Consider the following 19,566-nt stretch of genomic DNA (forward strand, 5'->3'; position numbering starts at 1 on the left):
GGCCAAAAAAATGTTAGTTTTGGCCAGGCATGGTGGTACAAGCCTATAATCCCAGCACATGGGAGGTGTAGACAAGAGTTTTGGAGTTTAAGCTACTCAGGGAGACCCTGTCTCTAAAAACAAACAAACACACAAACAAGAAACGTTAATCTTGATCCCCACAGTATTTTGAATCTCTCTGGTCCTCAGGTCAATGAGCAGGATGGATTTCAGCCCTTGGTGTTTTTTACGTTGTTGTCACTGTTTTTTTGTTTGTTTTTCTTTTCTTTCTTTCTTTTTTGTTTTTTTTCCTGAGAGAGGGTTCCTCTCTGTCCTGGATCTTGCTCTGTAGACCAGGTTGGCCTTGAACTCACAGAGATCTACCTGGCTCTGCCTCCTGAGTGCTGGGATTAAAGGCATGCACTGCCCGGCTGTTTTATTTGTTTTTACCAGCATGAGGCAAGAAAACAGACATGTCACTTCTACCTGAGACACAGAAGCATGCATGACCTTCAGTGTGACATTAGGGGTGTCCAGGAGCTGTAGACCATGGTCTAGCCCAAGTTGTCCTCTTTGGCTGCCCCTGGGGGATCAGTCTCTAGAAAGATATTGTTTCCCACCTCCATGGAGAGGTTCCCATGTGGGCAGGCCATTAACTTCTTCCTTCACAGGTGTCATTGCCAGCAGGCCATAGACACTGTCCCTCCCAGCTCTCCCAGGAAAGATGTACATGATTCTCGTTCCCTTCTGAACCTTGGGCCTGTCCCCAGCTTCAGTGACAGAATGCAGAGTCCAGATTTACACTGTGAACCCATTTAGAGCATAGACTTGAGTTTGAACCAACCATGAAAACCTGTACTTACAAACCTGTGTTTCAGCCCCTTAAGTGGGGGAAACTAATATGCAAGAAACAAGAGCCAAGACCCAAAGCATCACACTCTTGGCTGGCAGGGCACCTGCCAAGAAGTGCACTTCCCGTTTCCCAGTCCCTTTTGTCCTGAGCTGCCCTTCTGTTCCCATCAAGTGGCCCAGGGCCTTGTTCTCTCCGGTCCTCCCTGCAGATGAGGACTTGGGAATTATTAACATCAGAAGCTCCATTGCCCCCCTTGGCTTATCGTTACTGAACAGGCAGAGCAGAGCTTTAGCCTACCATTGATTTAGATTAGTCTGTCCGTTTCGATATTATTAATTACCCAAGTTAGCCATACCACATGTCAACATCCAAATCCGACTTCTTCGGAATTAACTGTTTCACTTGCGGTGACTTTGCCCCGCAGCCGTACCTGCCCGCAGTCCTTCTTGCTTCCCAGGGCCGTGTGAAATGAATGCCTGGAAGGTATGGCTTCAACTACTGTCACCCAGTGTTATTAGGCTGGGGATCAACACAGGTCACTCCTTCCATGGGAGGCCACCGGGCTAATCTTTTGAAGTGACATTTCCCTAATAACGTAACATTTGCCAAAAGTTCTCCGTTGCATCTGCGGAAAGTAAACAGGAGGGTTAATTTAGTCCTCTGATCTCTTGTTATAAGCCTAATTATTTTACATGTCTTCATTTCATTAATGAATTGCCGCTTTCTACACGCCGCTCCTTCCCCATTGCTTTTGTTTAAACCTCCTGGTGGGAAGGGAGAGATTAATTTTGTTGTGCCTTAATGAAACTGTATGCTACATTAGATCTCACCATTTGGCATGCACTGCCAACATCACCATTATGCATAATGAATTATTTTTTGTGAGTCCCCAACTCCTGTAGACCTTCAGTGTTCTCCTTCAGACACCCCGAGGAAGCAACTGGCAGGCACTCACAGCGAGCTCAGTCACCGCCCCTGGTGTCTACGGAAGCAGGCCTGTCGCTTTTCACTTTCTGTCAGCTGCACGGAGGCATCTAGGTTTCTTGCTGGAAGGAACCCAGAGAGGTGATAGGTTTCCGGGGGGGGGGGGGGGGATCTCAAATGAAACTAGCCAATTAGTTTAAAGGTTGGGAGGACAGAGCCCGGAGCTAGGCGCCTGGAGGCAGGTCGGAAATTTGTTTGGTCGTTGTCTTCATATCTAAAGGGAACTAAAGTTTATCACAGCTCCTCAAGCAAGGGCCATCTGAGGTTGAGCTGGTCTAGCCTGGGCTTGGCTGGCAGCTTGGCTCCAGGCTCCACTGGCTGGGGTATCGCATGTCTCCATTTATCTTCAGGGACCAGCAAACTAACCAAAGTGATGGCAGAAGCTTACGAGGCCAAGGTCAAAGGCAGATTTAGAGCCTTATAGACATGATTATGCTCACATATTTAATGCACTCCCAAGTGTATTGCTAAGCCCAAAATCAAGAGACTAGGAGGTTTCCTCTGTGAAGGCAGAGGCATGCATACATGAGACTAGGAAAAGGCAAATGATTGAGACCAGCAACCAAGTTGTTGACATGGTTCTAGAGTTTGTCTGGGTTCTAGGTTGTAGCCACCACCAAACTTTCAAACTGATCCATATGCTAAAATTAAGGTGGGCCCAGCCTGGACTTATCCTTAGGCAGAGCTCCAAGCACATCGGGCTAGCAACTCCCTGACTTACCACTGAGACAAACCTGATCTAGTGTGGCTGGAACTAAGCCTCGTCTGAGTTGCATGCATTCTCATGACTAGAACTTGGGTTCCTAGTGGCTTACTGCTGAGTCTGTCCTAACGCTGTTTGAAAGCCATCTCCTTGGTTACCTAACTTGCCTGTTTCAGGACCTTTTCCGAATTGACTTGGAAACATTTTGTTTCAAAATCCTTACTAATTGTTTCTTGCCTCGATGTGTCTACAGGACACAAGCCCTTCCAGAAGGATCTCCATGTTTAAGGCTTGGAACAGCTGCCCTTTTGCTTAAAACTAGAGTTTGGTTTGTTCTTTATCTTGGAAACCGTCAACTTGACCTTATATGGCCTTGACCTTTCCCCCAATTAAAGTCCAGCTAGAAATAGGGGTACCCAATGCCAGAGGTCGATGGTGTCTTCCATTCTTCTGAGTGTTCTCTGCAACTCTTTTGATATTTAAAATGTATTTCTGTAGACCGGGGGTTGAAATTTAGGGCCTTGCACATGTCAGGCAAACACTCTGTCACCAAGATACACCCCAGTCTTTATTTCTAGACAAGGTCTTGCTACACTGCCTAGGCTGGCCTTGAGCTCATTCGGTAACCCAGGTAGGTCTTGAACTCAGAATCTTCCCACCCCAGGCTTCAAAGCAGCTAGGATGATGGCCCTGCAGTTTTAGAGAAAGCTAGGCCCTCAAAGCTGGGACAAACCAGGACAAATGGTTTAAATGCAGAGAGGACTAGGAACCCAAGGGGGCAGAGAAATACTCAACAAAACGATCGTTTAAAATTGTGTTACATGTTCTGGGTTAAGGAGCAGATGCTGCAGCCACAGGCAACAGTCTACAGACTCCACTTGCTTCACATGGAGAGTCCGACTCTTCCCTACGTACAGCATTTGTCTTCACGGTTCCCGGCACTGAGGTCATTTCCCCACGATGCTTCCCTCACTCATTCAAATCATTACGCCAGCACACCTGCCTACAGACTGCCACCTTGGCGCTTGTGTCTCTCCTGACCTCCCCAGTTGTCTTCGCTGCTCACCTTTCCTCCCCTCACGGGCACTCTCTGTCTCCCTCCCCTCCTTAACTTTTTTAGTCTGTGTACTTAATGCCATCTCACACACTGGGCACTTTTCCTTTTTTGTTTTGTCGATGGCCCCCTTCTTCCAGAGTCGATGTTCCTTGGTTGTCTGTTTTGATTTTTTTCAGCCTCTAGAATGTTTGGTAGAGCCTAGAATGTATAGCCTTCTAGAATGTGTAGTAAACACTCAAGCAATGGCAGCAGAAGGAGGGAAGGACAGAAGAAATGGTAGCCAGAGAGGGTTGGAGGAGAAATCCAGGTAGAAATCAAAGCAGGATGTACAATCGCATGAAGACAAAGTTCATATCCGGGACTTCAAGAGGTGAGTCGGCCGGGGGCTCAGAGGGCGCTGCTGAAGTTCAACATCCATCTCTGCTGGCTCCTCACCTGGAGTCACTCAAACTGAATTGATGATTCCTCCACCATCACTTAATGATGTCCTCCTTAGTTCAAATCCTACATGCACAGGCTGGTTGCTGATACAGCATCCATTTATTACTCAGCTAGAGAGCTCAGCATCTTCTGCCTCCCGAAGATGTCTTGACTGCACCTGCCTCTCACTCTCTCCATGGCCGTTATTTCTATCATCTCTTAATGGGCAGTGACATGTTAACCAGCTCTCTGTGGCAGCACCCCAGCTCTCAGTCTCATTGGCCACCACGTTTCCTTACCCCTGGGACAAAGTCCAGTCTTAGCAACATCATATGAAGCCCTATATTCTTACCATCCATTCGAGCCTCATCCTTCCTCCTGCATCAGGGTGCGTCTCCACAGTCCTCCACACCTGGAAGGCCCAGGCCACTCTTACTTACCTTTTTATGGTGCAGCTTCTGTTATGATTTGCCCACACAGGTCCTTATGTATGTTCAGTTTTTAAAATAATTCAGTATTTATCTCTCTAATTAACATCGTCCAGGAAATAATAGACATATTTTCCTTATTATCTAATAAATACCCAGTAATTAAAATGAGAAGTATCCATACATGTTCACCATCATTGGATTTTTTTTTCTGTATTGTGGCTACTGTTCTACATGCCCTAGGCATATTTATTCATTTGAGGCTCCTAATAACCCCCATGAGCGGGAACTAAAGTAATTTTTTTCTTACAGAAAAGAGTTCTGGGGCTCACAGCCTGTCGAGGCCAGTGTCACACAGATAATAAGAGGTTGACATGGCATTCAAGCTTAATCATTGGCTAGGCCACACCTTTGCCCTCTTCACACATCATCTCCATAGGTCTTACTGCTGCAGAAGCCTTCAACATTTGAACTCTAGGACAGCAGAGCCCGTTCTGATGGGAAGGTGAGTCATCCGGTGAGGAGGACGGTAGGACATCCAGAAAAGGGGACCTGGTAGAAAGCAGCACCCCAGCTGTCTGAGGTTTTCTAGACTTGCTTTAGGACTCTCCTGAACAAGTTGGCATCACCGTTCTGGCAGAATCTCAGGCTGCTGGCTTTTTCTGCTGTCCTGTGCACTTTGGGTCTCCAGAGATGCTCTGAGCTTCCCAGCTCCAAGTAAAAAAGCTATGGAGCCGGATTGCCCAACTGCTGCCTACACCGCACAAGCACGGCCCCTGGTTGCACACAACAGAGGCCTGCCCGCCACAGAAGAACCTCAAGGTCATGTACTAAGCCTTTGTGGTATCTACGCTTTATCTTTAAAAGAAAAATCTTAACTTGAGTCATCTCTTTCCCTGGTGTTGAGAGTTTCAAGGAATCTGTGCATGTTAATAGTCATTCCTGTCACATGCCTGTCACCGTGGCTGGGAGCCTGTGTGTCACAGCATTTGAGATGATGCAGTCAGATACTATCGTCCAACTCAGCATCTCTCTGAGAAACCCATGCTCAACCACATCCCTGTGGGTAATAAACAGGATGGATGTCCTCTATCCCCTGATAGACTGTTATCTACAAATGTATAACTCAAAAGGAATTACCACCAATATTCTTTTAATTGGAAATATCCTTCTTCCGCCTAAGCAGATATGTGCAAGCCCCTTTCTTACTGAAGCCATCCACTGCAGAGGAACATGTGTGTGAATGACAGCCTTTTAATCTTCTCTTGTAATCAGCTCCCTGAGCCCGAATGCTGAGTCTGTGAAACTGGCAAGCCCTGTCTACTCCTTGGCTCCCTCCTGCCGCAGGCTCCAGTGGTCTGCCCTGCCCTTCTCCCTAACTTTAGCACTGGGACTCTTTCGAAAGTCAGAATGGTTTTTCACCCTGGGCTTCATCCTCCATTAAAATCAGCCGACCTAGAAAAAAAAAATAAAGCTTAGGCGAGGCGGCTTTTCTGATCCCATTATTGATAAGCTCTTAGAGTTCATCAATGAAAATTAGAAGTTGTTAATCCCGTACATTTGCCCCCCTTGATTTTTAATTACAGAAAGGAGAAGGAATGGATAACGTCTGGGGTTGCAAAGACACCGAAGCTGTCAAGAGAAAATTAAATTTACAGTCAGAGAGTTTTGTTTTCTCGAGTGTCCTTATAAAATGCAAAAGAGGCTCCTGGCATCACCAAGGCAATTCAACTGGTTTCCTAAACTGGCAGGATTTTCTTCGAAGAAGCCCTCCTTCCTTTGCCAAGAGAGTGTATTAATGACAAGGACTGGACCTAAAGGGAACTCATTCAGAAGAAAACTGCATTAAAAGAACATTAAGGGCGATGTTTTAAAGTCTGATTTAAACTCATGAAAGCAAGGAGATTTATTGTTGAAGCCAAATCGCCGTGCTGACGCGCCCTGCCTGGTAATGCATTCTGATTGGAGCACAGGGGATTGAATCTGTGCAGAGACATCGCTCACTGTGGCCTCAGCATTCCCGCTGCTGAGCGGGAGATAGTGATGGGGGGGGGGGTGGCGGTGCGGGGGTAGGGGGTGGGGAACAGGCTGAGGACAGCCACATTTCTGAAAGCAGATGGGCTAACATCCCAAAGGGGGCCAACTCACCAGGGAAATAGGAGAAGGGCGCTGCCAGCTGGGGTCAGCCTTGACATTAGCCGACAGCTCTGCAACATCACAGCTTCCCAACACAAGCAGCCATGACTATAGTGTGTGGGGGTGAGGACGGGGGCGGGGGGGGGGGGGGCTGCGGTGCTCTCCGGAGAACTGGCGGCTCAGCAGGAAGTTCCAGCCCATCTCCTCTGAATCCTAGTCTTCCCCTCTCTCGCCCCGCCCCGCCCTCCGGGGAGAGGGTGGAGGGGGAGGGCGGGACCTTCTCTTGGGACGCTCCTCCTACATTCAAAGGGACCTATAACAGAAAGAGCCCTCACCTTAACCTGCTGCTCTGTTTTACTTGGCCGTTGCTTTAAACCCAATGCAAGTATTTGCTTGTGCTGCAGACCTGGATGTTAGCCAAAGGGCCAGCTGCTTGCCATCTTGCAAGTCAGGATCTGATTTCTGGATTAGCAATGTTTGTGCCAATGTTGGAAAGGTACATTGAAGTCACCTGGAAAAAAATCAAAGAACCCAGTCTTGAGCTTGTGTGCCCAACCTTCCCTCCCACTTCAAGGTCACATCTCCCAGTGAGCTTCAGTGATTCAGCTGGCCACATCATCAAATTCTATTCCAAGTAGCAATAGTCTCTGGAGGGTGCCTATAGCTTTTTCCACTAGGCCTTCAAACCGATCCCCTTTTTGTCCCATTCTCGTGTCCCAACACTTGGACAGATGTCCATTTCTTGGACTGTCTGTTACTCTCTAAATGGTATGGAATCTTCGCCATGCATGGGTGGAAACAGCGCTGTCTATTCAAGTGGTCACATGTGGATAGCCAAAAGATAGTAGAGATGTGTCAAGTCAATCTGTGAAAACTAGAAGACCTCAGAGTGTCACTTTGGGAGGGACTCAAAAGTGTGTGGATGTTGTTTGCTTTGCTTTCTGAGTTTGATTGTTCGTTCAAGGCAGGGTCTCACTCTGGCCTAGGATGACCTGGAATTCACCTAGAAGCCCAGGTCAGCCTCAAACCACGGTGATGGCACCTCCTACCTCAATCTCCTGAGTGCTGGGATTGCAGGTGTGAGGCATGACTCCTAGAACAAAAAGTCTTTGGTGAAAGCCAAGTCAAGTATCAACCTAGGAAAGCTTCCTTCAGGGAACAGAATCAGGAGATGATGGGAGGGGGTGGTGGTGGTGCTCAGGTGACTATGTGGGATGTGAGATCTTCTTGTCATGTATTTATCTAGTCATTTGGATGTTGAGTGCTTGCTTCTCAACATCACAGAGAATGAAGTTGTGTAAACAAATAAGCAGAATAAATTCAGCAAGCCATGTCCCGGAAGAATGTTCACCACAGCAGAAGCAGCTTTGGGGAGGACTTGGGGACTGGGACAGGGGTGTGTGTGGGGTGTGGGGGGGTTGGGGGGGATGGTCCACAGCAGGTGGGGCTCGTAAAGAAAGTAGAAACTGCTTAGAGGCAAGGACTAAGGTGTGCAGGAGGGCAGGGCACATGAAGCTCAGAGTGGGAATATAGCCACTCATGGGGACTAAGGGACCAGCAACTGTGGAAGAAAGACTGGCGGGACAATGGGGAGCCATGGTCACAAAGGCTCCCCGTCCTTCTGAGGACCATTAACCCTCTCTGGCAGCAAGTAGGAAGCCAATGAATGATTTTAGAAGCTTCTGAATTATCAGTCTGAGGGAGAAAACTCAAACTTTGTCACACACATAGCTGTCCCATTTGGGTTAAAGAGGATGACCCTAGAAGGAGTCCACACTGGTTTGGATGGCATGAAGCTCTGAAGAAGACCTGCAGGCATCCCAGGCCCCAAGAAAACTGCTCATACGTTGAAAGTTTTGTGAATGATTGTCATGGGCTGCCCAAAGCCAACCCATAAAGCTCAGTCTATAATAGCTTTAGTCTAAAGAGAACTGTGACAAAGAACTTGCTCTTTAAGGAGGATTTCATAGATTGTATTTAAAAAAAAAAAGAAAGAAAGAAAGAAATGGTGTGTTACAATGTCCATGTTTGCTTTCTAATGGGTTCGCAGTATTTTTAAAGTGTGTACTCATATGCTCAAATATGTTTTAAGGGAAAGCAGCAACCTAGGCTTGCTAACAGTTGATGAATCTGAGGGATGGTATGTGGGTGTTCATTACCATTTCTTTCAACTTTCTGTACATTTGAAATTAAAAAAAGAGAAAAAGCACAGAAAAACAAAGCCCTAGCTGACGGCAGAAGTAACAGGAATGAATATAAAGTGATGAGCTTATTCATTGATATTCCTTTACCATATTCTGTCTGAACACACACTGTAGTGGTTCGATATTTACTTGGAATAATCAATAGGATGTAGCGCCTGATGGGAGGCGCAGTGGCAGAGCTTGAAGTGGCCAGTGTAAATGATGGGCAGCTCACTGAACAAGGCGACCAAAAGGCATAAGGGCAGCGAATGGGTGGAAGCGTGGGTAAAATTAATTCTGGGAGCAGCGTCGTTAAAGGTGTGGGTGATGAACTGGAGTGGGTCACTAAAGGATGAGTGGAATTAAAGGGACTGGGTGAGAGCAACACAGACCAAGGACGGGGAGCTACTTGGAAGGAGGCAAGGGTTAGGAAGTGCCGTGAGTGTCGGTTGCCTGGAGATGTGTAAAACATATGCAGAGCAGCCGATCTCATTTCTGCAGCCTCACAGGGCTGTGCTGGCAAGATGGCTGCTGGCTGCACAGCCTGACTTGGGCTTTACCTTGTCTCCATTGCCCTGCTAGACTACATCTGTGCCTCAAGCAAACCCTCAAGGAGACCCCAGCGCAGTGTGGGAAAGACACATCTAAACAGCTACCTCTGGACCTCTTGCAGCCAATGCCGGCCAGATGGAAAAAAACTGAGACCTTTCAGTTTCAAAAGAAAAACTTACCAACGCCCCACAGCCTTTATTTCTCTCTACAGACGCTTAATAGGTCTGAAAAAATATGGCCTGGGCACAGATCATGGACCTTGTAGCAAATGCGTCTCAGTTGCATGAAAATACCTGTCCTAGTTAGTACCAAATACCAAAGCACGCCTCCCCCTCTCCCCCCCCCCCCCCACGCCCCCGCCACACACACACCATAATACACAGGTATTGCTGTGGCTGTGGAGGACAGACCTTCTAGAATGAGATTTGAATTGGGATGCCAAAGAGTAGTAGTTTTCCAAGATGGGAGAGGAGGGAAGGAGGGAGAGAGGGAGGGAGGGGAGGGAGGGAAAGAGAGAAGGAGGGAGAGAGACTCCAGAATGTACAAGGTAGCAGAACAAAAGTAGTCATAGCTCCATCTCCACACTTCTTTCAGGGACATAGGGTTGAGGAGTTGAGGAAACCCGGTGAAACAGAACAGTAGTCCCCTCAAGGCTGAGTCCCCTCAAGATGGTGCGTTTGCCCTCCCGGTTGAAGAGTTGTGTCGCTAAATCAGGAATTCCTCTCCTCAATGTCTGAACTCAGAGTTGCCAGAAGACCCCACTCTGGCTTGCTTTCGGCTGCCACCCCATCCCGGCTAAGCCCAGGAAGGCCCATGCACTCTGTGCCCTGAAAACAATGCCAGTTCCCTCTCTTCCCAAAGTAAGATGTAGGAATTTTAAAAATTCTCCATACACCGGAAGACTATCATGTTTTTGGCATCGTCTTCTCTACATCGTCTAGGCTAATGTTTCATGAGCAATTTCTATGTGCCGGGCATCCTGTGGGCTGTTTGAACGCGTTTCATCCCCATAACGGCTCCATAGAGAAGATACTATGATTAACCCCCTTTATCTGGATGAGGCGGGGGAGAATAAGGTAGTTAGGCAACTTGATTTAAGTCGCACTGCCAGGATATGCTAGAGCAGATTCTAGGACCATATGGGATGACTCTGGAACCTGAGCTCTTAAAAATCCTCATGAGATGGGTGAGGGAGCTGACCCTCCCCTGCAGCACTCAGGAAAGCGGGCCCTGCACCTTGCCTGGGCAAGCACCGCATCGGCAGGGTTACTGTGAACCGACCCCTAGAATGTGAGTCTGGAAAATCTGGCCCGGACTCTCATCTGCTGTATTGTGGTGTGGGCAGGGAAGAGATGCTCCCCTCCCCTCCGCCGCCTCCTCCCCTCTGCCGCCTCCCCTCCGCCGCCTCCCCTCACCCCGTGCTGCCTGTGGTGTGTGGAGAGATGGCGCCGAGGTCAGAAGAGTGGGAGAGCTGTCTCTCCCCCCTCATCACTTGCAGCACTCATGAGAGTGGCCCCCGCACCTCGCCTGGTCAACACAGTAGAGCTGGCCCTGATGGTCCAGGTGTAGGAGAGGGCACCCTGAAGGCATGAAAGCCAGGAGAACTGGCCCTGCCCCTTGCTCATCGCTGCAAGGGGTGAACTAGCCAAGGCAATGCTGGAGAGCTCATCCTGGTAGTGAGGACAGGGGAGGGCAGGTGGGCTGACTAACCCTGCAACTACCCAGGCCCAGAACCAGGGTTATGAGGTGGCCCTCCCAACATCCACCTCATCTATGATTGGCAGGAGTATGTGAAGGGACCTGACCCACAGATCCAAAGCTGCAGGATCTCCACAGCCCAGGGCAACAACAGGATATTCGAGAAGAGTCCCAGTGAGGGCCATCATCAAGAGTGTAGCAGAAACCAGAGGCCTGAACCAGACCAATGACTCTTTGCAATGAACACTTGCAAGTCAAGACATATGGACAAAGGGGTTTACTGCGTGACTCAGTGTCATACTACAGCTCCCATGACTAGATTGTTTTTTCTTCTTTTCTTTGTTTCTCTTAAATTGGGGCGGGGCGGGGGGGGTGGTTGCAAGGGCAGAGGGCAAATACGAAGGGATAGGGAAATCAGTGGGATGGAGATGTGTGACGTGAAAGACACAAAGAATAAGTAAAGAAAGTTTAAAAGAAAATCCACATGAGAGGCTGTACTGTCTCATCCTTGAGGGTCAAAATCCATAGTATGAAAACAACAATAAACGAAGAAATAGTGACGTTGTGTTTTAGACTTTATTCTAAGGATATCAGTCATTTTCATTATCAGAGACATAATCCTTCAGCAAATGCTGAAGCCTATTTTTCAGCCCCCCTTCTCTCTGTGGTACTGTGGATGTGTGGGGTGTGAGTACATGCGTGTTTGTAGGTGAGGATACTCATGTAAGTACATATGTATGGAGGGTGGTGGACAACTTTCTGTATCATCCTCAGAAATGCCGCCCACCTCTTTTGAGATTTCTCATTGGCCAAGAGCTCACCAACGAGACTAGGCTAACTGTCCAGCAAACCCCAGGGATCCTTCTGTCTGCCACCCCAGATCCCAGCACTGGGATGATAAATGTATGCCACTACACCTGACATTGTTTTGTGGATGTTGGGCATTGAACTTGGGCTCTTGTACTTGCAAGCAAGCACTTTGCTGCCTTAACTGCCTTCCTTACTTCTGTTACCTATTTTATTAATGAATCAAATTAAGGCAAAGAGAGGCTGGGACACTTGCCTTAGGCACATTTGGACAGGTAGTTGGGTGTCTATGTAACATGCCAGGGCACCCACTGTGCCTGAAGAACAGCACAGACATGTGTGACTCACAGGAAGGATCTTTCTACAGCTATTGTACATCTGGCATGGACTCAGGAATGCCTCACCAAGCACTTCCCCATTGGCCACATTACAGCCAGGGAGAATCTGCATACCAGTCAGGTGCGCATCTCTTTGTAATTGTCCTTGTCTCTGGAATCTCCCACTGTGAGAGAGATGTCAGAGATGTCTCCAAAACTACAGGAAAGGATTGGTTTTCAAGTGTTAATAATGTGAAACTCCTGAGAAACATCTTCACTCTGGGAAAATCCTGCTAGAGATTAAACTTTGTGGTCAAATTAGCATAATTATCCCCAAAGTTAGAACAGAAAAAAAAAAATTCCCTTGCTGTTGGCATTCATTAATAGTTTGTCTCAGCCTAAATGTGAAATATTTTCATACTTCTATGTTTTGGCTGTTATCAGTGAAAAAGAGAAGTACTAGTTGGATAGAAAGGAAAAGGTAAGCAGGGCATAGTGGCTCATGCCTATGATCCTGGAACTCAGGAGGCTGAGGCAGGAGATTTATCATGAATTTGAGACCAACTTGGGTTACATAATGAGTTCCAGGCTAGCATGGGACACGAGAAAAGATCCTATCCCTGGCTTTGAACCAGCAACATCCTAGAAACAAAACAACAAAAGCAAGAGAGAGAAACAGGGATAGAAGGAAGGGCAGGTAGAAAAAGGTAAATGGAGTATCTTTTCCTTAGAATGAACCGTTATAGTTTGAAATGAAATTTCCGTGGTCATCTGAAATATTTGGGGACTTGCTGACAATTCCATTTTGTGACATGATCATTCTGTCCTTCATAGATCACACCTCAGATCATCATCTGGAAACTTCTGAGGTCTGAGAATGGTATGTCCCAGGATATCCTTCAAAACCTGATGACATCTAAGGCTGATGAGATGGCTCAGGGGGCTGAAGGTGCTTGCTGCAAAGCCTGATGACCTCAGTTTGATACCCAGGGCCCACGTGGTGGAAAGAGAGAACCAACTCCCACAGGTTGTCCTCTGACCTCTACGTGAATGCTGTGAATGTTGACCTACCCCCCACATACACACAGATAAACAAATAAGTGTAATAAATAGTTTAAATCTGTGAGAAGTTTATCGCCACCATCTCCGTTTTTTTTTTGTAACATTTGCCCATTGCCAAGACTAGTCAGAGCAGCTGCTTTCTGGCATATGCCATTTATGTGAATCCTAGGATGAAGTTGCTCTGGAATTTTAAATGAGGCCAGTGGGAAAATAATGCAGCAATATATCACTTCTCAAATAAAAATTTCCAGGATTTAAATAATCTAAAAATGGCCACATACCAGGAGGTCTCTACAAAAGGACCACTGTGCCGCTGAATCCTCTCTGGAGATAGTTGCCACACCCAGCACTTCACACACAGAGTCCTTACACGATCGATCGTCCATGGCAGTGGCTTTGACTTCCAAAGCAGCCTACATTTGCCTGTGTCCTCCAGTCAGACAGGAAGCTGCACATGGAAGAGGGTAAGTAGGGAGCTCACCGCTGGAAAGAGCATACCACAATTCCAAAACAAGAGACAGGTGACAGGAGAGTTGGGGACCAAGTGACTACAGTCACTCCAGACACTCAAGAATCTGGGCTCATGGCGTGCAGGGTCTGACTGCCCCAAATACCTCAGTCAACATGCCAGGGGGCCAAGTACCATGGCACGTACACATACTGACCACTTTGGGCCACCAGGAAAAGAGGAATTTGTTTTCTGGGTGAAAAACAGAAAGAAAAAAATCAGGCAAGGAGGAATGCAGTGAACATGAAAAAGTTCCTATATAAACAGACTAACACACTGAAAGAAAGTTTTAGACCAACCTTGGAAGAAGAGCTTGTTAGGGTTTAGTTAGGGTTTCTGTGGCTGTGATAAAACACCATGACCAAAAGCAACTTGTGGAGGAAAGTGTCTATTTAATATTACACTTCCAGGTCACAGTCCATCACTGAGGGAAGTCAGGGCAGGAATTCGAGGCAGGAACCCGAAGGCAGGAACTGAAGCAGAGGTCATGGAGGAATGCTATTTGTTGGCTTTCTCCTTGTGGCTTACTCAGCCTGCTTTTTTTGTTTTTCACAACTCAGGAATGCCTGTCCAAGGTTGGCACCACCCACAATGGCCTGGCCCCTGAATCAATCATTATTTAAGAAAATGTCTCCACAGGCCTGCCCATAGGCCAGTCTGATGGAGGGCCTTATAAGTTGGAGTTTAAATTCCCTTCTTTCAGATGACTCCAGCTCATGTCGAGTTGACAAAACACTAGCCAGCATGGCTGCTGTCTACAACTATCTCTTAGTTCACATAACACAGGTTACTCTCTATTTAATTGTGTATTCATATACACACAATATACACAAGGAAGAGTAGATTGTTCTAGAGAACAAAGGAAATGGAGGTGTGTTTAAGAGTGTTGACTTTTATGGTAAATTAATTAAAAGATGTGATGGGAAAGTTGCATATTCTAAAATTGTAGGAGGGTCAAAGCAGGATTGCTGATGAGGTCGAGTTGTTTGCCATCTAAGCACAAGATGGAGAGAGTGAGAGAACTAGGTCCCACTGCCCAGGGCCATTGAAGCCTGGGTGTTGGAACTGGCACCTCTGGAAGACAGTGAGGCAGGAGAAGAAACCAATTAAGATCAAAGGCTCTGAGGTGTGAGACCTCAATTCTCATCATTTGGGACCTTTGATCTAGTCTCCAGACTCATAATATTATCATGAGAGGTTGGGATGTTTTAATGTGGGAACATGGTTAAGGAGCTGAGGTCTATGCTCTAGCAGGCTGGGCGCTAAACTAATCTGGGACTCTTAAAAAGGATTTGGAAGAATTAGATGAAATCATAAGGAAGTAAGTATGGTTTTATAAGCACAAAGGATGAGTGATGGGTTCAGGCTTTGAGGATTTGAACCAATTATCCTGAATTTCTGAGACACCGAGGAACCTGAGAACCCCCTACCCCCACCCATGTGTATTTTAATGATTAATTGTTGTTAAATACCTATCAAGGAGTATGTGTCATGTAAAATCTATTCCATCCATTTAATCCTTAAACCAGCTCAGTGGTGGTGGTGGTGGTGGGTGGGTGGGGGATAGGAATTCTTACAGTGAGGAAACTGATGTTGAGAGAGGCTAATGAACTCTCCCCAAAGTAAAAGTAACAGAGCCAGGGAAGACACAGTTATTATAAAATGTTCAAGTTACCAAGCCCCAGGTGAATTTGCATGTGGCAGAGAAAGCCATTCTATTTCCAATCCTCCTTTCCTTCAAATAGCCGGGGTGTCTGTCTTCAGGCTGTCAAGTCACTGAACCTTGACAACAATGAAGGAGAATTTTAATGTTCCAAGATTTCAATAGATCTGGCGCTGTTTCCATGAGAAATACAAGATGCGGGTTTAACGTGGTACGGGAACAGCCGTATCTTGTAGATTTAAGGCATTTGCAGTGTATCCATGTTCAGGGTAGTTTTCTTCCGCCACCTCTATACCGCCAGAGATAAAGAATGAGTGATAGAGGGCTCTCAGGACTGATATCTGCAGCAGCATTTACTCCAGCCTCATAGGAATCAATATGAGGCTGTGCTGATGATTACACTGATCTGTGAGAGAGGATGTTAAAATGTCCCTCGTCTTGCCTCTCACACGGTGAATAATAATGCCGTCCAGTGTTTATCAGAGGCCAAGTATTTAAAGCCCTGTTGTTATTTTCACAGGAAGACAACTTTGAGGAAAGCATGCTTTCCCTAGTAGCCCAGGAACACCAGCTCACCTCACAGGCTCACCTTTTTTTTTTTCCTCTCTCTACTCTGCGGTAAATTCCTCGTATTTAAATGCAAGGAAGACATTGGCACCTTCACTTTGAAATGAGAGAACTCTACAGAATGTCAAACAGAGCCAACAGTTTCCTGACTTCTGACCCTGCTCAAGTATTTTTTTTTTCCTTTTCCTTTCTTTTTTTCCCTCTGCATGACTCAGACAGGCTCTTGGAAGCCGAGAGATAAAAGGCCCTGTTACACGTGCAAAATATGACTATTATTACCTCCTTTAATAAGGCTTCTTGCCAATTTTTCAAACGACTAGGGTCTGTTTGCTAATTATTACTCCATCGTCTCTGCATTCATTTTCTTTCCCTGAAGGAGACTGTTCTGAGCGAAGAAGGGAAGAGCTAGAAAGTGTGTGTACTGCCATCTATGGGAGGTGGCTGGGCTTCCACCACAGTGGACCAGGAAACTTCAGTATCCACATCCACACACACAGCCTGTGCACTGAAGCCCAGGAATTGAACTGGGCCTCAGAGGCAGTGCACGCGTGTGGCGCAACACACACACACACACACACACACACACACACACACACACACACACAGCATCTGTGCACTGAAGCAGGGCAATTAAATAAGAGTTCCCATGTAAAAACATCATCGTACAACCACTACTTGAAGTTTTACACAAATATACAAATATAAATTAATCAGGGATGGAGAGAAGACATTTCTCATATTCAAGGCAATGATGTTTATTTCGGTAGTATCCTTTGGGCCATGGGCTCTCCTGATAACTAGGGGCTTCCGTGAGCATCCTCAAACAGTCTGTTCGAGAACTAAGAATTTATCTGAGTACTCTGAGAATTCTAAAGAAAGCCAAGAACCAGGAAATGATAATCGTTCCTGAATACTGTTTTAAAAAGATCCACAACGTATTTGCGTGAACTTGGCTCTAGAGTCAAGCTTCCTAGTATTTTATAACAAACTCCATTGTTTCAGTATCAGAAACTCTTATCATCAGAAGTAGCAAATTGTAAAGGGAGGCAGAGGTTTTGAAAGAAGAATACACAGGGCACTTGGAATTTGAAAGGCCATTCCACATTAACTGAGGTTTGGGAAAAGAATCCTTGTCTGTATTGAACATTCTATAGAATTGATTGGTCAGAACTGCAATGATTCTGTAATGGCTGGGTTGTCCAAGGTTCAGAGAGAAATCGTCTTGGGTTATCTTAGCTCCCTAAATAGCCACTTACTAACTGACTGCCTCTGACTGTGACCTAACATCTTTGTGACTATTAGGTAAATACTTTCGTAATGTATGAACAGGCCTCTAGCTTCCACCAGCCCCAAAGGGCAGAATGTCATCAGACAACATCAGAAACCCATAGCAGACTGTCTTCTCAGTCTTGTATAACCCACTTCCCTGATGTTTCTACCAACTCATTTTAAAAGTGTACTGATTTGTGGCTTTCTCCATTGTTACTATGAAAACTTCACAAAACCATGTTGGAACATGGAATCTAGGGCAGCGTAAATTTATGTACCTGGGCTGTGATCACTCATATTTGGATCCGGAATAAACTACCTCTTGTTCCCTGAGGTAAAAGCTGTGCTTTCTGTCAACACACTTCATTCATAAAAACAAAACAAAAAAAGAAACTGCAAATCAAACATGAATGAGTTAGGGAAAAGCTACCGGGAGAAAATATTTGCAAAATATACAGTGGATGAAGGACTTGTGTTCAATACATAAATCGTTCTTAAAATGAAATAATACGAAAATGAGCGAACAAGTTGAAAGTTGGGCAAAGACCTGAAGAGGTGCCACACTGTGGTGGTTTGAACAAGAATGACCCCAACAGGCTCATGTATTTGAATGCTTAGTCACCAGGGAGTGGAACTGTTTGAAAAGATTAGAAGGATTAGGAGGTGTGGCCTTGTTGAAGAAGGTGTGTCTCAGGGGGTGAGCTTTCAAAAACCTACACCAGGCCCAGTCTCTCTCTCTCTCTCTCTCTCTCTCTCTCTCTCTCTCTCTCTCTCTCTCTCTCTCTCCTGTGGACCAGGATGTAAACTCTCAACTGCTTCTCCAGCACCATGCTCTCCCGCCATGATGATAATAGACTAAGCTTCTGAAACTGTTAGTGAGCTTTCAATCAAAAGCCCCCCTTTTAAAAGAGTTGCCAGGGTCATGGTGTCGCTTCACAGCAATAGGACATTGACTCAGATACACCCCGAGGTCTCAGGTAACAAGGAAGTGTAAAGGATGATCAGTGTTCTCAGAGAAAGGAAAATGAATAATGAGATGCTGCTGCTGCTGTGTGTGTGAGAGAGAGGGGCTAAAATCCAAAACACTGACAGCACTAAGTGCGGGCGAGAGTAAGCAACAGGAACTCTCTCGTTCCGTAGTTGTTTGGAATTCAAAATGGTGCAGCCACTTCCGAAAACAGTTTGGCAGTTTCTTAGAAAGCTAAAGCAGATCCTTGCTATATGATCCAGCAAACATGTTCTTAGGTTTTTTTATCCAAACGAGCTGAAAACTTATAACCGCGTGAATTTTGCTATCACATGAATGTTTATAGCAGTTTTATTCATAATTGCTCCTTAATTGGAAACAACCGAAGTGTTCTTCACTAGGTATCTGCCTAAACAAATCATGGTACATCTTCACAAAGGAATATTATTCAGCACTAAAAAGAAATGCACTATTAAGCCAAGAACAGGCATGAAGCCATGAGAAGTGTAACATGAAGTGAAAGAAGCCAGTTTGAAAAGGTTCCATACTGTATGGGTCCAACGACATGATGTTCTGGAAAAGGCAGAAGTATGGAGACAGTACATAGATCATAGACATAGACAGTACATAGTTGCCAGGAATTCAGGAGGAGTATGGGTTTGGGGGAGAGGGACAGACTGGTAGAGTATGGGGGAACTTTCGTCCAAACTCAGAAAACGTTCAGAACCATAGAGAGCCTTACTGTGAGTTATGAACTTGACTTAATAACATATCAACATTCGTTTACCAACAACAACGAATTAGTCACGTTACTGTAAGAAGCAAACAATCGGAGGCTTTGGAGAATATGGTGCTGGGGGCAGGGGTGTGTGGGGGGAGAGAGTATGGGAACTCTCTCTACCTGTGCTTGACCTTTCCACACGTCTCAACTTATTCTAAACATGGAATATTTTAAAAGGGGGAGCAAGTAAAGTTGATAAGAAAGACTTGAAAAGAAGAAAGCAAACACCGCAACCTGAGTATGAGACGGAATGAAAATCAAGCAGAAACAGAAGAGAAGATACCAAGAGGGACCCTTGACAAAAGCCACATTCTACAAGGAAAATATGCCTTCAAAATCCAAATGCCTTCATAGTCTTCCTTACCAACTAAGAAAAGAAAAAAAAAAAAAGATTGCTTATGTGGTAGCTGCTCTATGCTCTAGCTGTTAGTCCTCTCAGGTAGCAGAGAAAGCTCCTCCCTCTCAGGCCCTATGAAGGTGACATGTAAGTGGTTATTAAAACGGCTAATGGGCACATCCTCTCCTCAAGCCAGAAAGTCTCCTCAAAAGTCAGCAATGGAACAAATACAGATTACCCCATCAAAAGACAAGATGGGAGCTGGTGGGTTGCCTACCAAGAGAGGGTTGCTTCA

General features: G+C 46.0%; 2 long non-coding RNA genes across 5 annotated transcripts in view; one reads left to right on the forward strand and one right to left on the reverse strand.

The window, feature by feature from the left end:
* Window positions 1–4,844, reverse strand: part of LOC121822931 (uncharacterized) — a 27,466-nt gene extending 22,622 nt beyond the window's left edge. For 3 of the 4 annotated variants that reach the window (XR_013044765.1, XR_006064239.2, XR_006063988.2), the window contains exons 1-2: window positions 3,586–4,844; window positions 1,263–1,457 (exon numbers count right to left, since the gene is read on the reverse strand). This is a non-coding gene — a long non-coding RNA (uncharacterized LOC121822931). The remainder of the gene's footprint in view (window positions 1–1,262; window positions 1,458–3,585) is intronic. The other variant, XR_013044764.1, reaches the window with a different exon arrangement.
* On the forward strand, window positions 3,804–6,320 carry LOC121822768 (uncharacterized). The gene is made up of 2 exons (XR_013044766.1): window positions 3,804–3,946; window positions 6,011–6,320. It is a non-coding gene; the product is annotated as an uncharacterized LOC121822768 (long non-coding RNA).
* Window positions 6,321–19,566: the final 13,246 nt, after the last annotated feature.

This window comes from Peromyscus maniculatus, chromosome 15 (assembly GCF_049852395.1).
Source record: "Peromyscus maniculatus bairdii isolate BWxNUB_F1_BW_parent chromosome 15, HU_Pman_BW_mat_3.1, whole genome shotgun sequence".
Classification (NCBI taxonomy): domain Eukaryota; kingdom Metazoa; phylum Chordata; class Mammalia; order Rodentia; family Cricetidae; genus Peromyscus; species Peromyscus maniculatus.